The sequence below is a fragment of the Geotrypetes seraphini genome, chromosome 5 (genome assembly GCF_902459505.1).
Source record: "Geotrypetes seraphini chromosome 5, aGeoSer1.1, whole genome shotgun sequence".
Taxonomy (NCBI): Eukaryota; Metazoa; Chordata; class Amphibia; order Gymnophiona; family Dermophiidae; genus Geotrypetes; species Geotrypetes seraphini.
Window position 1 is genome coordinate 160,195,667 of NC_047088.1, and position 20,737 is coordinate 160,216,403.

The window sequence follows — 20,737 nt, forward strand, 5'->3', positions numbered from 1 at the left end:
TCCGTCTACCGCGGGGGTCGGCAACCCGCGGCTCCAGAGCCGCATGTGGCTCTTTTCCACCTTTGCCGTGGCTCCGGTAGTGTGTCACGCAGGAATGCAACTTACAAGTCCGGCGTCGCGGCGGGAAATAGCCATGCTGAGCAGTGAGCTCAGCACGTACACAGATGAAAGCCTTGCTTGCTGATTGGTCCGGCGGCCGTGCCGCCGGACCAATCAGCAAACAAGGCTTTCATCTGTGTAGTGCTGAGCTCACTGCTCAGCATGGCTATTTCCCGCCGCGACGCCGGACTTGTAAGTTGCATTCCTGAAAAAGAAATCATCCTGGCCGGGGTCGGTGTCATGCTCCGGAGATCTACAGCCTTCCTATCTCCCTCTCCCTTCTACCTGCTTCCGGCCACATCCCCTGCTCCGCGGCTCTCTTCGGCAACTCAGCAGCAGCAATCGACACAAGCTTCTGACGTCGGGGCCTACCCTCTGCTAGTCCCGCTTGTTTCAACTTCCTTTTTCCACAAAGGCGGGACTCGTAGAGGGAAGGCCTCAATGTCGGCAGCTTGTCTTGATCACCGCTGCTGACGAGTTGCTGAAGAGAGCCGCGGAGCAGGGGGATGTTGCCAGGTGCAGGTAGAAGGGAGAGGGCCAGATGCAGGACTCATGGGTGAGGGAGGAGAAGAGAGAGGGGAGGGAAACAAAAGGAAATATTTCATACTGGGCTGGGCCGGAGTGGAGGGAGGGTGGAAAGACATTGAAAGGGTAAATAAGGCATCCCCCCGAAAATAAGCCCTAGAGCATATTTTGGCCTTCCAAAAAAAATAAGACAGTGTCTTACCATCGGGGAAACACGGTAGTAGATCACAACAACCTACTACAAACACTGGAGGCAATAGGAATCACAGGCAGAGTCTACAATTGGTTTGAAGGATTCCTCCGCTCAAGAAAATACAGAGTTAAAGCAAACAAGGAACAGTCGGAATCCTGGAGCAACCCCTGCGGAGTCCCCCAAGGCTCCCCACTGTCTCCAACACTCTTCAACCTTTACATAACCACACTTGGCACACGCTTAGATGAAAATGGCATAACTTCATACAGCTATGCAGATGACATCACCATCCTCCTGCCTTTCGACCAAACCAACCCCAACACAACGAACAAACTACACACTGCACTAGAAAATGGATGAGAGACCACAAATTAAAGCTAAATCAAGACAAAACCAATTTCTTACTTCTAGAAAAAAACAAAACCCCAACCTTAGAAATAGACTCCATCACATACCCCATGCAACCCAATCTAAAACTGCTGGGAATAATGATAGACAAAGGCACCATGCAACTTCAAATCAGCAAAACAATCCAGAAGGCATTCACAACCTAAGGCAAATCCGAAAATACTTCAACATCGAACAATTCAAACTCTTGGTACAAGCGCTAATCCTAGGATTCCTGGACTACTGTAATATCTTATACCTGTCATGCCCAACCAACATGTTAAAACAATTACAAACAATCCAAAATACAACTCTTAGACTGATTTACTCGCTGAAAAAATATGACCCTATTACCATCACTTTCCGAGAATCACACTGGCTCCCAGTACAAGCACGCATACAATACAAATTCTACTGCACCCTATTCAAAGCCCTAAATGAAAACAGACCAAGCTATCGGAGCAACCACTTAAATAGGAAAAACACATCCAGACCAAGGAGAACTCATGCACACTTTACCCACCCCCCAATCAAAGGTATACAAAGCAAAAAAGTATACGATGGACTATTAGCCACCAGAGCAGCGAAACTAGACCGCCATCTCACCAATCTGCTGACTATAACGCCCAACTACAAAACTTTCAGGAAAGAACTTAAATCCTTTCTATTCAAGAAATTTATCAAATGATCTAACTAAACCTGATCGACCCTTCACAGATCCTGACGCATACTACATCTATTAACCATGTATTCTCCCTGGAAATGCCCAGGCCAACTCTTGTAAACCACCTAGAACTGAAAGGTATTGGCGGGATAGAAGACACCAGTGTAATGTAATGTTTGCTATGTAGTATGATATGGACAAAAACAATATGGAAAAATGGACATTCTGGTCTCCTTATCTCAAGAAAAATATAGCAGTATACTTCCCCCTCCATATTCGCGGGGGTTAGGGGCAGAGCCGGCCCGCGAATATGGAAAAATCGCAAATAATATTCAGGCCGGTTCTGCCTTTATCCCCAGCTTCCCACAGCTTTTTTTTAGCCCTGTAAGCCCCCTCCCCCCTTAAGCCTTACCTGGTGGTCTAGCAAGTTTTCAGGCAGGAGCGATCTCCTACGCTCCTGCTCCGTGCAGATCGCTGACAGGAAATGGCTCGAGAGACTATGGGAGCTCAAGGTGGGAAGATCGCTCTTGCCTGAAAACCCGATAGACCACCAGATAAGGCTTAAAGGGGGGGGGGGCTTACAGGGCTAAAAAAAGCCCAAAAAATTAAAATTTATTCTTTGGTCAAAAATCACCAATAACCGAATCCGTAGGTACCGAATTTGTGAATACGGAGGGGGAAGTGTCTTAGATAAGGTTCAAAGAAGAGCAACCAAGATGATAAAGGGGATGAACTCCTCTCGTATGAGGAAAGACTAAAGGCTCTTCAGCTTGGAAAATAGATGACTGAGGGGAGATAAGATTGAAGTCTACAAAATCCTGAGTGGAGTAGAACGGGTACAAGTGGATCGATTTTTCACTCCGTCAAAAATTACAAAGACTAGGGGATACTCAATGAAGTTACAGGGAAATACTTTTAAAACCAATAGGAGGAAATATTTTTTCACTCAGTGAATAGTTAAGCTCTGGAACGCATTACCAGAAGTTGTGTTAAGAGTGGATAGTGAAGCTGATTTTAAAAAAGGTTTGGGCAATTTCCTGGAGGAAAAGTTCATAGTCTGTTATTAAGACATGGGGGAAGCCTCTACTTGCCCTGGATTGATAGCATGGAATGTTGCTACTCTTTGGGTTTTGGCCAGGAAATAGTGACCTGGATTGGCCACCATGAGAATGGGCTACTGGCTTGATGGACCATTGATGTGACCCAGTAAGGCTATTCTTATGTTCTTATGCCTGCCGAGAAAACTTGTGAGCTTCTGTTTCAAAAACAGGCAGCATGTTCACAGATGGCGCTGTTTTAGTTGTGAAATATGAAATATTCTGGCTCCAGAATTGTGCTGTAGGAGCTCACTGGTAAACAAGTCGGATTATAGATGTAATGTATTAGCGAGGGTTTGACTGGTGTCTAAACAGCAAAAAGAAGAAGGGAGACCGATACGTTTCTACAATAAATAAAATGCAAAAAACAAACTAAGGTGGAACACGATTTGGATGACAGATCAGATTATTTAAAAAAACAAAACAAAATCCCAGTAACTATAAAACTAGATAAATCCCAGAAAACCTTGCAGACTAAGGGGCTCATAATCGAAAGACAAAAACGTCCAAAAACCAGCCTAAGTCGGCACTTGGACGATCATCAGTCAAAAACGTCCAAGTGCCGATAATAAAACCGGGTTTTGGATGTATTTATAAACGACCTAGGCCTTCATAGTGCCGCTGAACGACCATACCTAAACGGGGCGTGTCAGGAGGTGTGTCGAGAGCGGGATGTGGACAGGCTTAGACTTAGTCGTACTGCATGTATAACCGAAAGTTATACAGCACAGGATAGACGGAACTTGGACGTTGTTACTTAAACCATTTAAAACATGGTCTAAGTCACAAAACCCCACCTAAAGTCACCAGATAAGCACTGCAGACACAAACTACAAACTCCCAAACACTACCCCAGTGATCACCGACCCCCCCATAAAAATATTAATCACAACTTGAAAATTGTGTCTCTAGAACATCATCACCTGGCAGCCTGGCATAAGAAAGCCTAGTCGTGCTGCACAGGGGCGTCTTAAATCATCTTGGGTATGGGTTAGGGACCCATGGAGAGGAGGACCCATGCCCATAAGCCCCTGTAATCACTTCATTGATATTGAAACATGTGCACTCCCCTATACACCCCAAAACCCTTTTGTACTGGCATATAAGTGGCTCCTGCAGCCATAGGGGCTATTGGGGTGGTAGATAAGTGGGTCTAGGGCAGTGGTTCTCAACCCTGTCCTGGGGACCCCCCCAGCCAGTCGGGTTTTCAAGATATCCCTAATGAATATGCATGAGAGAGATTTGCATACCTGTCACTTCCATTATATGTAAATCTCTCTTATGCATATTCATTAGGGATATCTTGAAAACCCGACTGGCTGGGGGGGGTCCCTAGGACAGGGTTGAGAACCACTGGTCTAGGGGATTCTGGAGGTGGTTTTGGGGGCTCACCTAAAAGGGAGCTGTAGTGAGATGAAGACATGGCACCCTTTTTGTGAAGTTCACAGCAGTGCCCTATAAGTTACCCCACTATTTAGGTGCCATGTCTGAGTGTTCAGTCCATCACTTTGCAGACCCCTTCCACATCCAACAGGGCTTGTTCTAGGCGTTTTTGACTTGGATGAAAATGTGGTATAAAGATGGACGATTTAGCGACTTGGACGATCAGATCGGTAGGACATATACTTAGACAATTTTCAAAACAAAAAAAAATTTGGATGTATTTTTTGAAAATGTGTCCTAAGCTGTTTTTTTACTTTGGACGACTTGTGACTAAACAAGTAGCGCAAATTATCCAGGATAGTAATTGCAGCTATCCTGGATAATTTGCACTACTTGTTTAGTAAGGGCATCAACGCCCTGATCATGCAATTTGATATGAGCTCTGCCTTTGACTTGGTAGACCATGGGAAACTGTTACAATGCCTAGATGCAATTGGAATAAGAGGAGAGGTATTAAACTGGTTTTGAGGTTTCCTCATATCCCGTACCTACCAAGTCCGTTTCAATTACGATCTCTCTGATACATGGAGCAATTCATCTGGCATGCCACAGGGGTCACCATTATCCCCTCTGCTCTTCAATGTTTATATGTCCTCATTGGGTGCGCAACTATCCCAGCTGGGGATAAAACTATTTAGCTACGTTGATGACTTCACGATAATTATCCCATTCAATACCTCTATCTCAGAAGTCACCCCCAAAGCAACAGAGGTACTAAATCGGATGGAGCAATGGATGACTGAGTTCAGACTAAAGCTAAACCCAGAGAAAACAAAATTTTTTATAGCATCGCCACACCCACTTGACACTAAAGCATCACTGTGCATCAATAACCTTAGTCATCCCATTCAGCCTACTATGAAGGCATTGGGAGTAACACTGGACCAGAGTCTGTCCATGAAAGACCAGGTAGATTAGAAAGATCTTTCTCACCCTCTGGAAGCTTCAGTCCATCAGAGCTTACTTCAATATCTCATCATTTAGAATTCTGGTACAATCTCTCATACTGAGTCAACTCGATTATTGTAACATCACCTACTTGGCACTCTCCCAGAAAAATATGCGGCGATTGCAACTGGTACAAAATGTTAGGCTACTTTGTGGACTGAAGAAGTTTGATCATGTAACACCTTCCTATCTACCGGTGGAGGCACGTGTGAAGTTCAAGTTTGGTTGTTTTTGCTTCAAGGTACTTTACGGGTTAGCCCCTAAATATATAACAGACCTTTTCTCTTTTACAACCAACAGACATAGGAGAAGTTCATATCCGAACTTTGTTTCTCCACTGGTTAGAGGTTGTAAATTTAAAAGTCATCACCAACATCTTTTCTCACATCAAGCAGCATTATGGGTAAAGACCTGAAACAACTGCTCGTGCCTACTACGTATAGGGAATTCAGGAAACGCCTAAAAATACATCTGTTCCTGAAGTACTTAGGTAACTGACCTATACAATCTTAGTCCTCAACAAATGATCTACTTCTGCTCGGTTTTTACCTGCGAGGCACCAGGGAAAGGGCCACATCTGGAAGCAATGTCAAGCGCGGAAGACCCATTTCAGAATTTTGAGTTCACACCAGCTGATGTCTACAGCAAATTGTCAAGACTCCAGGTGAGCAAAGCCATGGGTCCAGACGAATTGCACCCAAGAGTGCTCAGAGAGCTGTGCGAGGTCCTGGTGGAACCATTAGCCATGCTCTTCAATCTCTCCCTAAAGAAGGGGAGAGTCCCCCTGGATTGGAAAACAGCGAATGTTGTTCCTCTGCATAAAAAGGGTTGCAGGGCAGAGGCTGCGAATTACCGACCAGTGAGTCTCACATCGATAGTATGTAAACTCATGGAAACACTAATTAAACGTAAGTTGGACACGATCTTGGATGAGGGGAATCTTAGGGATCCTAGTCAACATGGATTCACTAAGGGTAGGTCGTGTCAATCCAACCTCATCAGCTTCTTTGATTGGGTAACAGGAAAGTTGGACTCAGGAGAGTCTCTGGACATAGTATACTTAGATTTCAGCAAAGCTTTTGACAGCATCCCACACCGCAGGCTACTAAATAAGATGAAATCAATGGGGTTGGGTGAGACGATAACTGCATGGGTTAATGATTGGCTGAGTGGTAGACTTCAGAGGGTGATGGTCAATGGTACCCTCTCTGAAACATCAGAGGTGACCAGCGGAGTGCCGCAGGGCTTGGTCCTGGGTCCTCTCCTTTTTAACATATTCATAAGGGACTTGACAAGAGGGCTACAGGATAAAGTAACGTTATTCGCCGACGATGCAAAACTGTGCAACATAGTAAGTGAAAGCTTTTTACAGGATAGTATGACACAGGACCTTTGTACGTTGGAAAACTGGTCCTCGACATGGCAGCTAGGCTTCAATGCTATGAAATGTAAGGTCATGCACCTCGGTAGCAGAAATACGTGCAGAACTTACACCCTAAATGGAGAAACATTAGCCACGACCTCAGGAGAACGAGATTTGGGAGTAATCATCAGTGCAGACATGAAGGCTGCCAAGCAGGTAGAGAAGGCCACATCCAAGGCAAGGCAAATGATGGGATGTCGGAAACCAGAAGTCATAATGCCGCTGTACAAAACCATGGTGAGACCTCATCTGGAATACTGTGTGCAGTTCTGGAGGCCACATTACCGTAAAGACGTGATTAGAATCGAGTCGGTTCAGCGGATGGCCACTAGGATGATCTTGGGGTTCAAGGGTCTCTCATACAAAGAGAGACTGAGCAGACTACGACTCTACACTCTAGAGGAACGCAGGGAGAGAGGGGACATGATTGAGACATTTAAATACATCACAGGACGTGTCGAGGTGGAAGATGTCATCCTCTTCCCCAAAGGACCCTCGACCACAAGAGGGCATCCGCTTAAACTCAGAGGAGGGAAATTTAGTAGTGACACCAGGAAGTATTTTTTCACGGAAAGGGTGGTAGATCACTGGAATAAGCTTCCGGTGCAGGTGGTCGAGGCCACCGGCGTGCTTGACTTTAAAAGTAAATGGGACATGTACGTGGGATCCCTATGTAGGACGAATCACTAGCATCTAGACTTATCAGGGTGGGTCAGTAGAGTGGGCAGACTTGATGGGCTATAGCCCTTTTCTGCCGTCATCTTTCTATGTTTCTTCTATGTTTCTAATATTCACTAACTCTGAACTTTGTTTATTCCACTCAATCTGTAATACCTTTTAATCATTGTAAACCGCATAGAACTTCACGGTCCTGCGGTATATAAACTGTTATTATTATTAGACGAAAATGGTCTTAGACGTTCCTTTCGATTATGCCCCTCCATGTGTCCATGGGGAACAACAGGACCCAATATGGTCTGTGTTTCGGCATGAGGCGTGTTCTTCAGGGGTCCTTATCCACACAGAATGGACAGATCTGAGAAAGTGAGGTTAAGGAAAGCAATATGTATTTTCAATCATGTCCATAAAGAGCTCCTTACAGACATGATTGAAAATACACATTGCTTTCCTTAATTCAACTTTGTCAATTTTCTGTGGATAAGGACCACTGAATAAGGTGCCTCGTGCCAAAACACAGGCCATGTTGGGTCCTGTTGTTCCCCATAAAAAATAAAAACAATGAGAACATACAGGAAGCTAGTATCAGTGGATAGCCCTATGGGCTCGCAATGTATCTAATGTATCTGGGGCAATGGGGGGATTAAGTAAATTGCCCAGGGTCACAAGGAACAGTGTGGGTTTGAACCCACAAACTCAGGGTGCTGAGGCTGTAGCTTAACCACTGTGCCACACTTCTAGTAATTCTGAATGACTTCTAATAACAAGTTTTCTTGTTTCTCATTCTGTCCACTAATACTGGCTTCCTGTATGTTCTCATTGTTTTAATTTTTAATTTTTATTGTGATTTGTTACTTATCTGCAATCATGTATATCATTGTTCCTGAAAGGTCGTCTTACATTCATAGTGCCTTTGTGCATTTTAAGGGTGATTTTATTAAAGGGCTAGAGTTAGGTAAGATGTTTGCATTCTTGGCGCCTAAATTATAGAATTGCCTTTTATGTGTTTTGCAGATGTGGCTGCTTGCCAAATTTCCATTCTTGCTGTTAGCTAATTTAATTCTTACATATTGCTTCTGAAAACGGGGATTTGTTGTAGTAGAGAAAGACTGTTCTTTCCCAGCTCTCTAGAAAGAAATAGGATTGCAGGATGGTTGCAGTTACTGTGGAGATCTGGCATTTCTACAGCATTACTTCAACATAAGTGACATTTACATCAATTGTATAGAAGTGCTCCCACATGAAACTTTCATAGCACTACACAATATTAAAAGATAAAAATAACTTGACACAGAATATATTATGCTAAAAGATATATGCAGTTCTCTGAAGAGGGGGTGAATCATCTAGTTACATGAAAGGGTAATATCAACAGCTGGCACCAATATGAAATATTTCTAAAATTTTGTAGGAAGAGCCAAAGGGTTTGGATTGTGATTAATTAACTGAGCTTTTCCAAATCTGTGCTCAAAACAAGTGAATTCAAACACATAAGATTTTAACTTCTACTTAAGGCAGCAGAAGAGAAGATGACTTCCCCAAGATCATAAAAATCATCAGTGAGAGAAGCGGGCTTTGAACCCTAGTTTCCCTGGTTCTCAGCCTGCTGCTCTATCCAGTAGGCCAGAGGTAGGCAATTCTGGTCCTTGAGAGCCGGAGCCAGGTCAGGTTTTCAGGATATCCACAATGAATATGTATGAGATGGATTTGCATGCACTGCCTCCTCATGCATATTTTTTGTGGATATCCTGAAAACCTGACCTGGCTCCGGCTCTCGAGGCCCGGAATTGTCTACCCCTGCAGCAAGCTATTCCTCCTTTCTCTTGAAGCTGTTTTGTTTTCCCTGATTGCAGTTGTATTTTTTTCTTCAGCTGTCTGTTGTAGAGAAGTTGTCTGTCCAAATTCCAGGAAGCATTAGTTATGTGTTTCTAGAATCAGTGTAGAATTAAGGCATATCTCCTGGTGCTCATTGACTGCTTGATTTGCCCCATAAAGAAGATGGAAGTATTTAATATAAATAAAAATGAATCCTTTTTTTTTCTACTTTAGGAGATTATTTTGGTACTCTAGGAGGAGGACCTTTGCCTCCCTTTTCATGTCTCATGGGCTAACATTTCTAAATTATGTACTATTTTCCTACTTTGATTGGTGTGCTACTTTAAATAAATCAACAAAAAGTTTATGAGTGGGTAAAAAGGTCTAAAGCGGGAAGAACAGTTATAATTAATGAAGGTTGCTCTCGTCACCCATCAACATCGCGCACACATGAGTGCATTGACAGGATGGATGCCTTGATTAGAGAAGACCGACACATAATTATGTCTAATTTGGCTGCAAATTTGGATATTAGTTATGGATCTGCATTTGCCTTAATGCATGATGACTTGAGATGCAAGAAAGTCTGTGCACGATGTGTTCCCAAATAGCTTACTGATCTGCTCAAACAACAGCGTGTGGAACTCAATTCCTGAGATGGTATGAAGAAGATCCGAGCATTCTGTAGAGAACTGTCACCGGTGACAAGACATAGGTGCATCACTGCGACCCGGAGAGCAAAAAACAAAGCATGATGAAGTAAAGGAAGTGGTGCCCACCTAGGTTTGGGAGCAGCCGAAAAACTTCTCTGCAGGAATGTAGAAGCTAGTTGAACGATATAACACATGTCGTCTTGCATGGGTACTATGGGCTCCTATTACAAAGGTGCGTTAGGGCCTTAACGCGCGGAATAGCACCCGCTAGCCACTACCTCCTCCTCGAGCAGGCGGTAGTTTTTCGGGTAGTGCGTGATAATCAGGTGTGTGTGCTAAAAACGCTAGCGCATCTTTGTAAAAGGAGCCCTATGTGGAAAAGCGATATGTTCAATTGCTCACAGTTACTTCTGTTAAAGCCGTTAAATGTATTTTGCCTTTACTTTTTGATTTACCCTCATATGTCATCTATCACATTAAAAACCTTAGATTTTTGGCCAAACAACTGTGAACTTATGTATCTTTAGGTGGACTATATAGACTTTTCCAGTAAGCATATCTGCAAGGGGGCATATCTGCAAGGGGGCATAGACATGGGTGAAGCACCCACTTAGAGTATTCTGCAAGTGGGGGTATGTAATTTACATATACCCTTGCTGTATTTAGATGCCTGTAGTTACACCGTGTCTGTGACTGGTGTAACTGCAGACATCTAAATGTAAGGTGCACCAATACCAGGTTACGCAAATATTCTATAACAGAATCTGGATGCCCACATGTTGTCATTCTGCCATTAGGAGGGAAGGATTGTGAGTGTTCCATTGTACCCTGTGTAAGACTGCTCAATGGTATTCTAGTTGGCCAGTTATGTGCTAGGGCCTGCGTTGTCCTGCCATTCCATATTCCCAGATTTTCATAGGCTTTGAGAGTTCCCAGGATTCTGCTCTGGGATATCTGGTTCCTTGAAATATTAGTCTCCTTAAATGAGGATAAAATGTTGCATATTAACAGTCACCATCAATTTGTTGAGGAACCACATTCGTTGCTCCTAGTTCTCTTTCTAATATTAGAAGAGTTCTTTCTTTTCCCTTATAGTTTAAATACAAAAGTCAGGATAAACCCTCACATTTGCATTATCATACTGATAAACTTGGATTTGTCTTGCTTTTCATAACACCTGAAGTTGGAGCAGCTTTTTTTTTTTTTTTTTTTAAAAAGTATATTCCACATATCCTACAATTCTATACAGATTACAAATTATTCAGGTACTCAAGCTTTATTCCTTAACTGTCCCGGTAGGCTCTCACTTAGAGAATGACACGGTGGCGGTTACCCGCAGCTAGCCGCGTTTAGCTGCGGGTAACCCGCCAAAACGGTGACCAAAAAAAATGGTCACCGCAAGTTCGGGGACAAGGCAATTCACCACCCCATGGGGCGGTGAATGGTAGCACGGGACGGTGAACCATCTGGAACGCGCGGTGAACGAGCGACGGCCCACTCTCTCCCGCCGGCCGGCCGACCATGCATCTCCCTCCCTCCCTTCTTTTCCCTTACCTTTTCTTGTTAAAACGCGCATTTTCTATAAGGCTAGGAGCTGTATTACAGCTGGAGCCTTGAAGTCAAGTCGCGTTGCACACTGGAAAAAGTCTCCTCTGACGCAACTTCCTGTTTCCGGTTGTATCGGAGGAGACTTTTCTAGCCGGCAACCCGACGCGACTTCAAGGCTCCGGCTGTAATACAGCTCCTAGCCTTATAGAAAACACGCGTTTTAACAAGAAAAGGTAAGGGAAAAGAAGAGAGGGAGGGAAATGCACGGCTGGCTGGTGGGAGGGAGCTGCTGGACCACGTGAAGGGTGCTGAGGGTGGGGGGATGGAGAGGAGAAAACGCTGAAGACGGGGATGGGGCCGGGGCGGTGAAAGAGACAATGGGGCGGTGACTGGGTGGTGAAGGGGATGGCAGAGACGGGGATGGGGCGGTGAAAGGGACAGCGGGGACGGGGCGGTGCAGAGGATGGTGGTCCGGGGACGGGGCGGTGACGGGAACATAATTTTTCCCTGTGTCATTCTCTACTCTCACTCAATCTAATGTACCTAGGGCAATGGGGATTAAGTGACTTACCCAGGGTCACAAAATGCAGTGTGGGATTCGAACTTACAACCTCAGGGTACCGAAGCTGTGCCTTCACCACAAATGCTCTTGGTAGCTTAGTGGGATCTGGTTTCAACTTACGTTAGGTTCTCTGTGAATCCTGTCTGTTTCAAAAAGGTATGTGTGTGTTTGGGGGTGGGGGTGAAGTAGACTCTGGACAGAAAACATGATCTTAACATCTTGAACATAGGCAACTGGAATACAACATTTTCATCCTTCAGGGATCCCAAATATTTGAAAGTTGGATCATTTGTTATAGTTCTCTTGGCCTTCTGCGTTAATATCATTTGTATTGTGTTCTTAGCAGCTCTGTCCTCTGCCTGTTTTTCTTCCAGACTTTTTAATTTATATCCAAAGATATCCCTTCGTGCAATAACTGCTTCAAATCACTCTTCTAATTGCAAAACCACTATTTTCACAATTTCCAATGTAGCCCACCCCACCCCCAATTTCTCCTATAGCATTAATTCCTATTCAGCAGGTTTTTTCAGCCATAACAGCCTGAGATGGGGCGGAGGGACCTTGGCTCTTTCAGGCTATTGTCTTTGAATGGAGAGTGTGCATCCACATCCTTGGCAGAAGTGGACACCTTAGGTTTAATTGTTGGGGGCATGATCTTTCCTCTTCTATTTGCTTAAAAGGAGTCATGGCTTCTCTCCACTCTATTTCATACCAAAACTAGTGTTCTCTTGGGGGTCTGTGAGCACTCAATGTGCTAATTCACTAACGAACATAAGAATAGACTTACTGGGTCAGATCAATGGTCCATCAAGCCCAGTAGCCCATTCTCATGGCGGCCAATCCAGGTCACTAGTACCTGGCCAAAACCCAAGGAGTAGCGCAAAGATGTCCTTGCTCTCCAGCCACTGTTAATTCACTCTGGGTTCAGACTCTCTACCTTAGGAGTCAGCACCCAAGAAAAAGGTCTGGGTGTCATTGTAGACACTACATTGAAATCTTCTGCCCAGTGTGCAACTGTGACAAAAAAGCAAACAGGTTGCTATAAATTATTAGGAAAGGGATGGCAAATAAGACCAAGAATATTATAATGCTTCTGTATTGCTTCATGGTACATTTTCACCTTGAGTATTGTTCACAGTTCTGGTTGCCATATCTCAAAAAAGATGTAGCAGAATTAGAAAAGGTTCAAAGAAGATCAACCAAAATGATAAAGGGATAGAACTCCTCTTGTATGAGGAAAGATTAAAGATGAGACTCTTCAGCTTGGAAAAGAGATGGTTGAGGGGGATATGATTGAGGTATAGAAAATCCTAAGTGGTGTAGAATGAGTAAGAGTGAATTGATTTTTCACCCTTTCAAAAGGTCAAAGACCAGGGACACTCAAAGAAATTACATGGGAATACTTTTAAAACAAATAGAAGGCAATGTTTTTTTACTTAAAGAATTGTTAAGCTCTGGAACTCATCGTCAGAGAATGTGATTACAGTGTTTACAGCAGTTAGCGTAGATAGGTTTAAGAAAGGTTTGGACAAGTTAAAGTTCATAGTCTGCTATTGAAACAGTCATGAGGGAAGCCGCTACTTGCCCTGTATCCGTAGAATGGAATGTTGCTACTGTTTGGGTTCCTGCCAAGTACTGTGACCTGGTATAGTGCTTGCAGGCCTGAAAGGGCCCAGGGCCTGTAAGTCTAAAAACAGCATTGTATAGTTTCATGACTTGTTTGTCTCTTTTGCCTGTTGCTCTAGCTGACTCAAGGCTCTAGCTAGCTCTAGCTGAGTTCTTGTCAGTAATGCCTGCTGGTACTTGGCAGTGTCTATTGGTTGTTATGCAGACAGAACAGATGTCCTCTCTGACCTGTATTTCAACCTTTATATACTGATAACAGCAAGCAGATGACTTGTTTTTGGACATGTGCTATCCTGTGTGTGTTTGAAAGGTAAACATTACATATGAATAAAGGAAGCCCCTCGGCATTATGCTTGTAGCTCAACTGAGAGTAGACATACTGCCCAGTGACTCCTCCTGTGGTAATGGCTCCTAGTCTTACCGTTGAGGGTGAGTTCACAGTAGCCAATTAGCTAGCGGCTCTGCATGGGCAGGAGCGACTTTCCTTCGCTTCTGCCCATGCAGAGCTACTAGCTGGTTGGCTGCTGCAAGTTCTTGTGGTTCCACAAAAACCCGCAGCAGCCAATTAGCGAGCGGTTCTGCACGAGCAGGAGCAAAGGAAGGTCGCTCCTGCCGTGATTCACCGCTGGACCACCAGGGATACTTAAGGTACGCTGGGAAGGTGGAAGGGAGATAAAAATAATTAGAATCGGGCTGGGACAGGAGGCGGGAGGGATCCCTCCTGTCCCAGCCACCGCTAGACCATCAAGTCTCATGGCAGGCCCGGTGGAGGCCTGCAAGGCATCGGGAGGGAGAGGGAAAGGGTACAGAATCTGGCAGGGAGGGAGGGCGACTGGGTGCAGAGACTGGCAGGGCAGGGGAGGGAAGGAGTGAGGGGGCTGGATGCAGAGCCTAGCAAAGCAGTAAGGGAGGGGGAACAGTGTACAGAGCCGTTTAGGGCAAGACACTGCACTTGAATATTAATTCCCCCCTCCCGGTTTATATTCGAGTCAACCTTTTGTCCTCTCTTTTTTGGGGAAAAAAGGTTACCTTGGTTTATATTTGGGTCGGTTTATATTTGAGAATATACGGTAGCTGAATAGATATAACCTTGTATTCCATTAGTACTTGGATTGGGTTTTTTTTGTAATTGACAAATTTTGTATTATACATTCACCAAAAAAAAATGTGTGAAGGTCAGTTTTCCATAGATTGTCTAGAACATTTCACAATTTCCTAAGTATTTATACAAAAGGCTTGCTAAACACAGAGCCGTCAGTGAAATACGTAAGCTCTGAAAAATACATGTGTATTTTTTTGTAGTATGCACAGCAAGAACAGCCATTTTACAAAGGAGCACATTCAGAAAAAATGGCATTACTTGAGATTTTGAACATGTAAGTGCTGGTAAGGAGTCAAGGTAAAAAGTTCATTTCTTTTGATTTTTGAGGGATTGTTAAGTTACATAATTATCTCATTCACTGGTAGTGAACCCAGGTCCAGATGAACAGTTACAGTAGCTGACTCTTATGCCAGGTGTAAATACTGATGTCTAGTTTTCTTTTTCTTTCCAACATAACAGAAGTTGAAAAGAATTATAAAAAAGAGGATGAATGTCATATCTGACCCTGGACAAATCAACTCTTTGAAACTAATGACATGGGATGAAATCTAGCATGCAGGAAACTCTGGTAAAAGACCCATCAAGTTTAAAAGTGGGCCCAATAGGACTGCCCTATTGCCTAAAACAGTCCCTCCCCAAGAAAAAATCAACAAATGGCACAGTACAGTTCTGTGGGAAAAGTTGCCTCTCACCCCCAACCTGCCACAACCAAAAACTTCCCCCCACCCAGAAAAACTATCCCCCCCACAACTGATTACCTCACCACCTTTAGAGCTCCTGCAAACTGCCCTACCCCAAGATACTGTGAAGGTGAGGGTTGACAATTGTCTGGCTTTTTTCAGGATTCTGATTTTTACATTGATGTCTGGAGGTATGGCTAACATGTCTGGACATTTTTCAGAGTTTGAAGATTTGCAGAATAAGGTTTTTATTCCTCCCTTTCCCTTGAGTGAGTACCAGTAAGTAGCAGTGGAGACTGTCGATTGGAGGAAAGCTATAGGGGTGGAGCACTGAAAGGCTGATGCAGTCACAGAGACTGTGGAAGGGATCTAGCCAATAGATTTAATCCTTGAAAGGGAGGCAGTGAGCCCTGTGTTGTGGGTGAGAGAGGGAAGAGAAATGGGAATCTGCAGTTCCAACAGCTGCAGTGTGAAAACACTGACACCCATTGGGGGATGCATAAAACTTACTGATCGTGTCCCGATTGTTGCTAAACCGGTTTGACCAGTTTAGCGATCGATCGGATTCCCCGATGCACAAAACTTCCCACCATGTGTTTTTCCCCTCGATCGTCCATTTAACGATCCGACCCATGCAAAATAGCCAAGTGATTGATACACAAACTTCGCTTGGCTATTTAGCATCTGATGATCATAGAATTGTATGAGCGTTGGAGCATTCAGCACCCCGGGCTGCGGTAGAAACCTCTACCATGACTTAATAAAATAGGGTTTTAACTACCAAACGACAAGACTCTGGAATCTTCCAATCACAGGGATTCTAACTACCACTATGTATGCTCTATTTTGAAAAACAAAAATCCTGAAAACATGGCTTTTTCAGAAATATTGGTTAAGGGTCTAGTGCAGGGGTGGACAACGAGGGTCGGCATCCAGTCAGTTTTTCAGAATTTCCCCAATGAATATGCATGAGATCTATTTGCATGCACTGCTTCCCATTGTATGCAAATGGATCTCATGCATATTCATTGGGGAAATCCTAAAAACCCAACTGGATTCCGGGTTGTTGCCCACCCCTGGCCTAGTATGACCCTGATTTTGCACTATATCACTACCTCTGTGATATGAAAAAATGCTATGTGTAACCACTATGTTAGAAGGCTAGGTTAGAAGTTTAACCTGATTTTTAATCTTGCATTGCATGTTTAATCTTATCTAATACAATGTTGATGTAACCCGAGGATTTTGCGAGATATAAGATCCGATATAACATAACAAAATGGGGAATAATTATGGGTAACTTCTAAGACAAGAAATAGGTTGCAAAGCCATAGAATACAGTAATTGTCGTACAGGTTTCTTGTTATTTTTTTACCAACTAAACTCCATGTCCCGATGAATCATTAATCCTGGTAATCTGTTTCCTCCTCTCATCCTAATGATGTTGAGTACTTTGTTTTGCAGAATTGTGTTATTTACAGTACAGGGTACCCACAAAAACACTCCTTGATTTTAAATGGTTAAAAAATCAAAACTTATTGGAATTTGTTTATAAGTAAGATGACAGCAAATACAAGTCCCAAAAAGCACAGTTAGCAAGATCTTACACAATCGCTTGCACTTTCACCCTTATAAGCTGCAATTGGTGCAGAAGTACAACCTTCAGACAATGCAATGCATCAAAATGACCAGGTGTTCCTCAAGTGGCCCCCGAGATTACCAGACATTACTGTATGTGACTTTTTCCTTTGGGGGTATATGAAAGACCGAGTGTACGTACCTCCACTACCTGCAGCTACATTACATTAGTGATTTCTATTCCGCCAATATCTTGCAGTTCAAGGCGGATTACAAAAGAAGTTATCTGGTCATTTCCAGAGGAATTGAATAGTAGAGCGGTTTGTTATAGAGAATTGGGATGAGTCTTGCGGTGTTAGTTTGTCTTAAAGGATGTCTTGAATAGGATGGTTTTTATTTCTTTTCTAAACGATTTGTAGTCTGTAGTCGGATGATCTGCAGGAACGCATCACTGTAGTGATAAAGGTTATCACGCCGGATATGCTTCAGAGAGTCTGGTCTGAGCTCGATTATCGCATCGATGTTTTCCAAGTAATAGGTGGGGTACACATCGAGTGTATGTAATCAACAGATACCATATGAAACTTTAAGTTGAAACTTTATCAGATGAAACGGTAGCCTCAAAGATGAAAGAATGTTCCAATAAATTTTGATTCTGAAACCATTTAAAATCAAGGAGTGTTTTTGTGGGCACCCTGTATATCAAATAAGAGAAATGTGAGAAAAAGTAAAAGAATGCCTTGGGTTCAGTATTTCAAGCCAGGAATGAATCCTCATTTCATAAGGATATGAGCTTTATTGCTTGAATTGATTTCTTTCGTCATCAGCAACGCTCAGGGCACAGCAGGAGCTCCTCCTGAAATGGAGCTCAGTATAATTTAAGAGATGATCAGAGCTGAAAATAATGAAACTTCATTGAATGATTCTTCATATCACTGAAAAGTGTCCGTGCTAACTATGTTTTCTCAATCACTGCTGAGCGTACTCTAAAGCTTGTAACTGACTGAAAATAATTAAACGGCAGAAAACAGCCAGAAAAAAAGGAATCGAGTTTTTTTTTAAACTATCCAAAAGACTTTGCAGTCATTTGTAAAGCATCCCCTTTATACATTATTCATATGGAAATTCATCCCCCAGTGCATTCTTTTCACATTTTATTTCAAAATAATTTTAGGTTTATGGAGCCCTGAAGCAGCCAGTTATTGACAGATTAATGGTTCGTTCTGCCTTAAAGCACTTATGCATCCTGCACGATCTGCAAGGGTCTTGCCCTTGGTTTACACATGGGTCTCTGAAGTATTGAATTGCTGTTTCTGCAGTGATTGCCATTAATGTTTGCTAGGCTTCAGCTCCACCATGTGGTTATTGTTTGATTTGCATCTGAAAACAAAGGTGGTAAGGAATTCCATGGTAACAGGCCAATGGAATGGACAATAATTTGTTAGTATGACTCTATAAGGTGCATGTAGCACTTGAGAGAGATATGTAAGAGACAGTTTCCTTGGAGCTTACACTCTAGCAAAGCCAGATGGACTAGGCATACAGGCAAAAACAAATAATGGAGTTGGATTTTAAACAATGATACCATGATTTGAAGCACTAAACTAGGTGGATTGCAGATGGGATTAGTTGAAGGGTAAACGTCAAAGCTGCAGCCAATTAGGCTTTGTTAGAACCAGTTTGAAAATCCAGTGGGGTTGGGGTGAGTTGGAGGTTTAAGTAATATTGTACTAAGGAAGTCGTTTTAAGAGCATCTACAGTGGAAATGGCAGTATTTGCACATACAGATTAACTACACATGCAAACAGTGGTTTCAGGAAGCCACTTTTTATACATATAGATGACCAGCATTGCAAAGGTTCAGGAAGGCCATAGGCCATTATAGAGCTGGCTTGGGGAAATCCCCTGCTTATTCCTAGGATAAGCAGCATAGAATCTGTTTTGCTACTTGGGATCTAGCTAGGTGCTTGGGACTTGGGTTGGCCACTATTGAAAACAGGATGCTGGGCTTAATGACTTTTCGTATGTTCTTAATTCTATAACTTGGTGCCTCAAGTTAGGCACCTCGATGTCACACACTGAGCGCCAATTCTATAATGGCAACTTTATATCAAAGTTCTGTTTTAGAATACTAGGCATTGTTCTAAGTTGACTGGGTGTCCTCTACCTACAGTCGTGTGTGTGTGTGTGTGTGTGTGTGTGTAGGGGGGGGGGGCTGCTGTTTTACTATCAATTTTCAATGTGAGGGATAGGCAAGTTCTGCAGGACTCTAGGGATACCTGCCTGTCCCTAATGATTGAAAACATAATATTGAAGCACCGCCCCATACTGACAGCAATCAGCGTGCCGTGCAAAATTACAGTAGTCTCTAAGGAGCATACATAAGTAGGAAAAATGCCCACACCACACCCGTACTCCATCCACTGTTCACTCCCTTGCAGTTATGTGCTATGGCACTTAAGTTCTCCCTTAAAGAATATGCTTAAGTACCAATTAAAATGCCACGTACACACACAAGGTTCATGTAATTCTTTGGCTTTTAGATTTTCGCAATTATGGAATGAACTCCCTTTAACTTTGAGAAGCCCTAGTTCTTTTCAATTCTTTCACAAATCTTTAAAAATTTTCTTATTTGCTAAACACTTTGAAAATTAATTCTTTGTGATTTGCTGCTGTTTTATTAATACTCCTTTTTCCTAATTACTGTTAACCGAGTCGAGCTTCCTTTGGTTGATGACCCGGTATATAAAGCTAAGTTTTAGTTTAGTTTAGTAACTGCACACAGCTAGTTATGGAATTACCCTTTAAGGAGGGGAATTCTTTAAATAGTGTTCAAAAAAGGGTGCCTCACCCAAAAAGTCACTAAGCTCTGTTCTGTAGTACCAGATCCCACACCTAACTTTGGGCATCAGGTACTTTATCATATTTCCCTATCTTTCCCGACGGGCTGAAACTCTATCTAGTGTACCCAGGGAAATGGGGGGATTAAGTGACTTGCCCAGGGCCATAAGGAGCAGTGAGGGATTTGAACCCACAGCCTCAGGGTGCTGAGGCTGTAGCTCTAACCACTGCACCACACACTCCCTAGTGCAAACACTAATGCTCTAACCCCCCTTTTACAAAACTGTAGCATGGTGCTAACAGCTCTGATGTTCATAGAATTTCTATGAGTGTCAGAGCTGCTTACTGCTGTGGCTGGTTCTAGAAACTGGTGGTATGGTTTTGGAAAGGGGAGGGGGGTAGGCACGCATAACCAGTATTCGATAACTGTGAGCATAATCAGAACTCAAGTTTTCAAGTTTTATTTAGACTTGATACACCAGTATCACAGAGTAACTGTGGTTAACATTCAAGTAATTATAATTGATAGTAAGAGTATGAAGATAAAGATGGAAGTACTGTATAGAAAAAGAAGAGAACTATGGCCACATTCCCACGCTATAGGAGTTAGGTAGGGTGACCAGGTTGCTCATTCCAGAAGAAAGACTTTTTAGCCAGGCCTGCATTTCTGCCAACCTAATCCTGATGCATTATGGGATCTCCAGCACTGATTTTAATGGATAGAATCATGAACTACAAATATAAATACTACAGTGCTTTGGGATGTAATTTAAAAACTAGGACTGGCCAAAAAGACTCCCTTCTGGAATGGGTAACCTACTCACCCTAGAGTTAGGCGTCCGAGAGTATAGAATAGTGTACAGTCAGATAACGCA

At 43.1% G+C, this 20,737-nt stretch overlaps 1 protein-coding gene across 6 annotated transcripts in view; it reads left to right on the forward strand.

Moving 5' to 3' along the window:
• ADARB1 (adenosine deaminase RNA specific B1) overlaps positions 1 to 20,737 on the forward strand; it is a 489,575-nt gene that overhangs the window by 186,108 nt on the left and 282,730 nt on the right. For 2 of the 6 annotated variants that reach the window (XM_033944607.1, XM_033944605.1), the window contains exon 3: positions 14,964 to 15,037. The exons of the other annotated variants lie outside the window; for them this stretch is intronic. The gene's annotated coding sequence lies outside the window, so the exon portion shown is untranslated. The remainder of the gene's footprint in view (positions 1 to 14,963; positions 15,038 to 20,737) is intronic. 6 annotated transcript variants of the gene reach the window in all.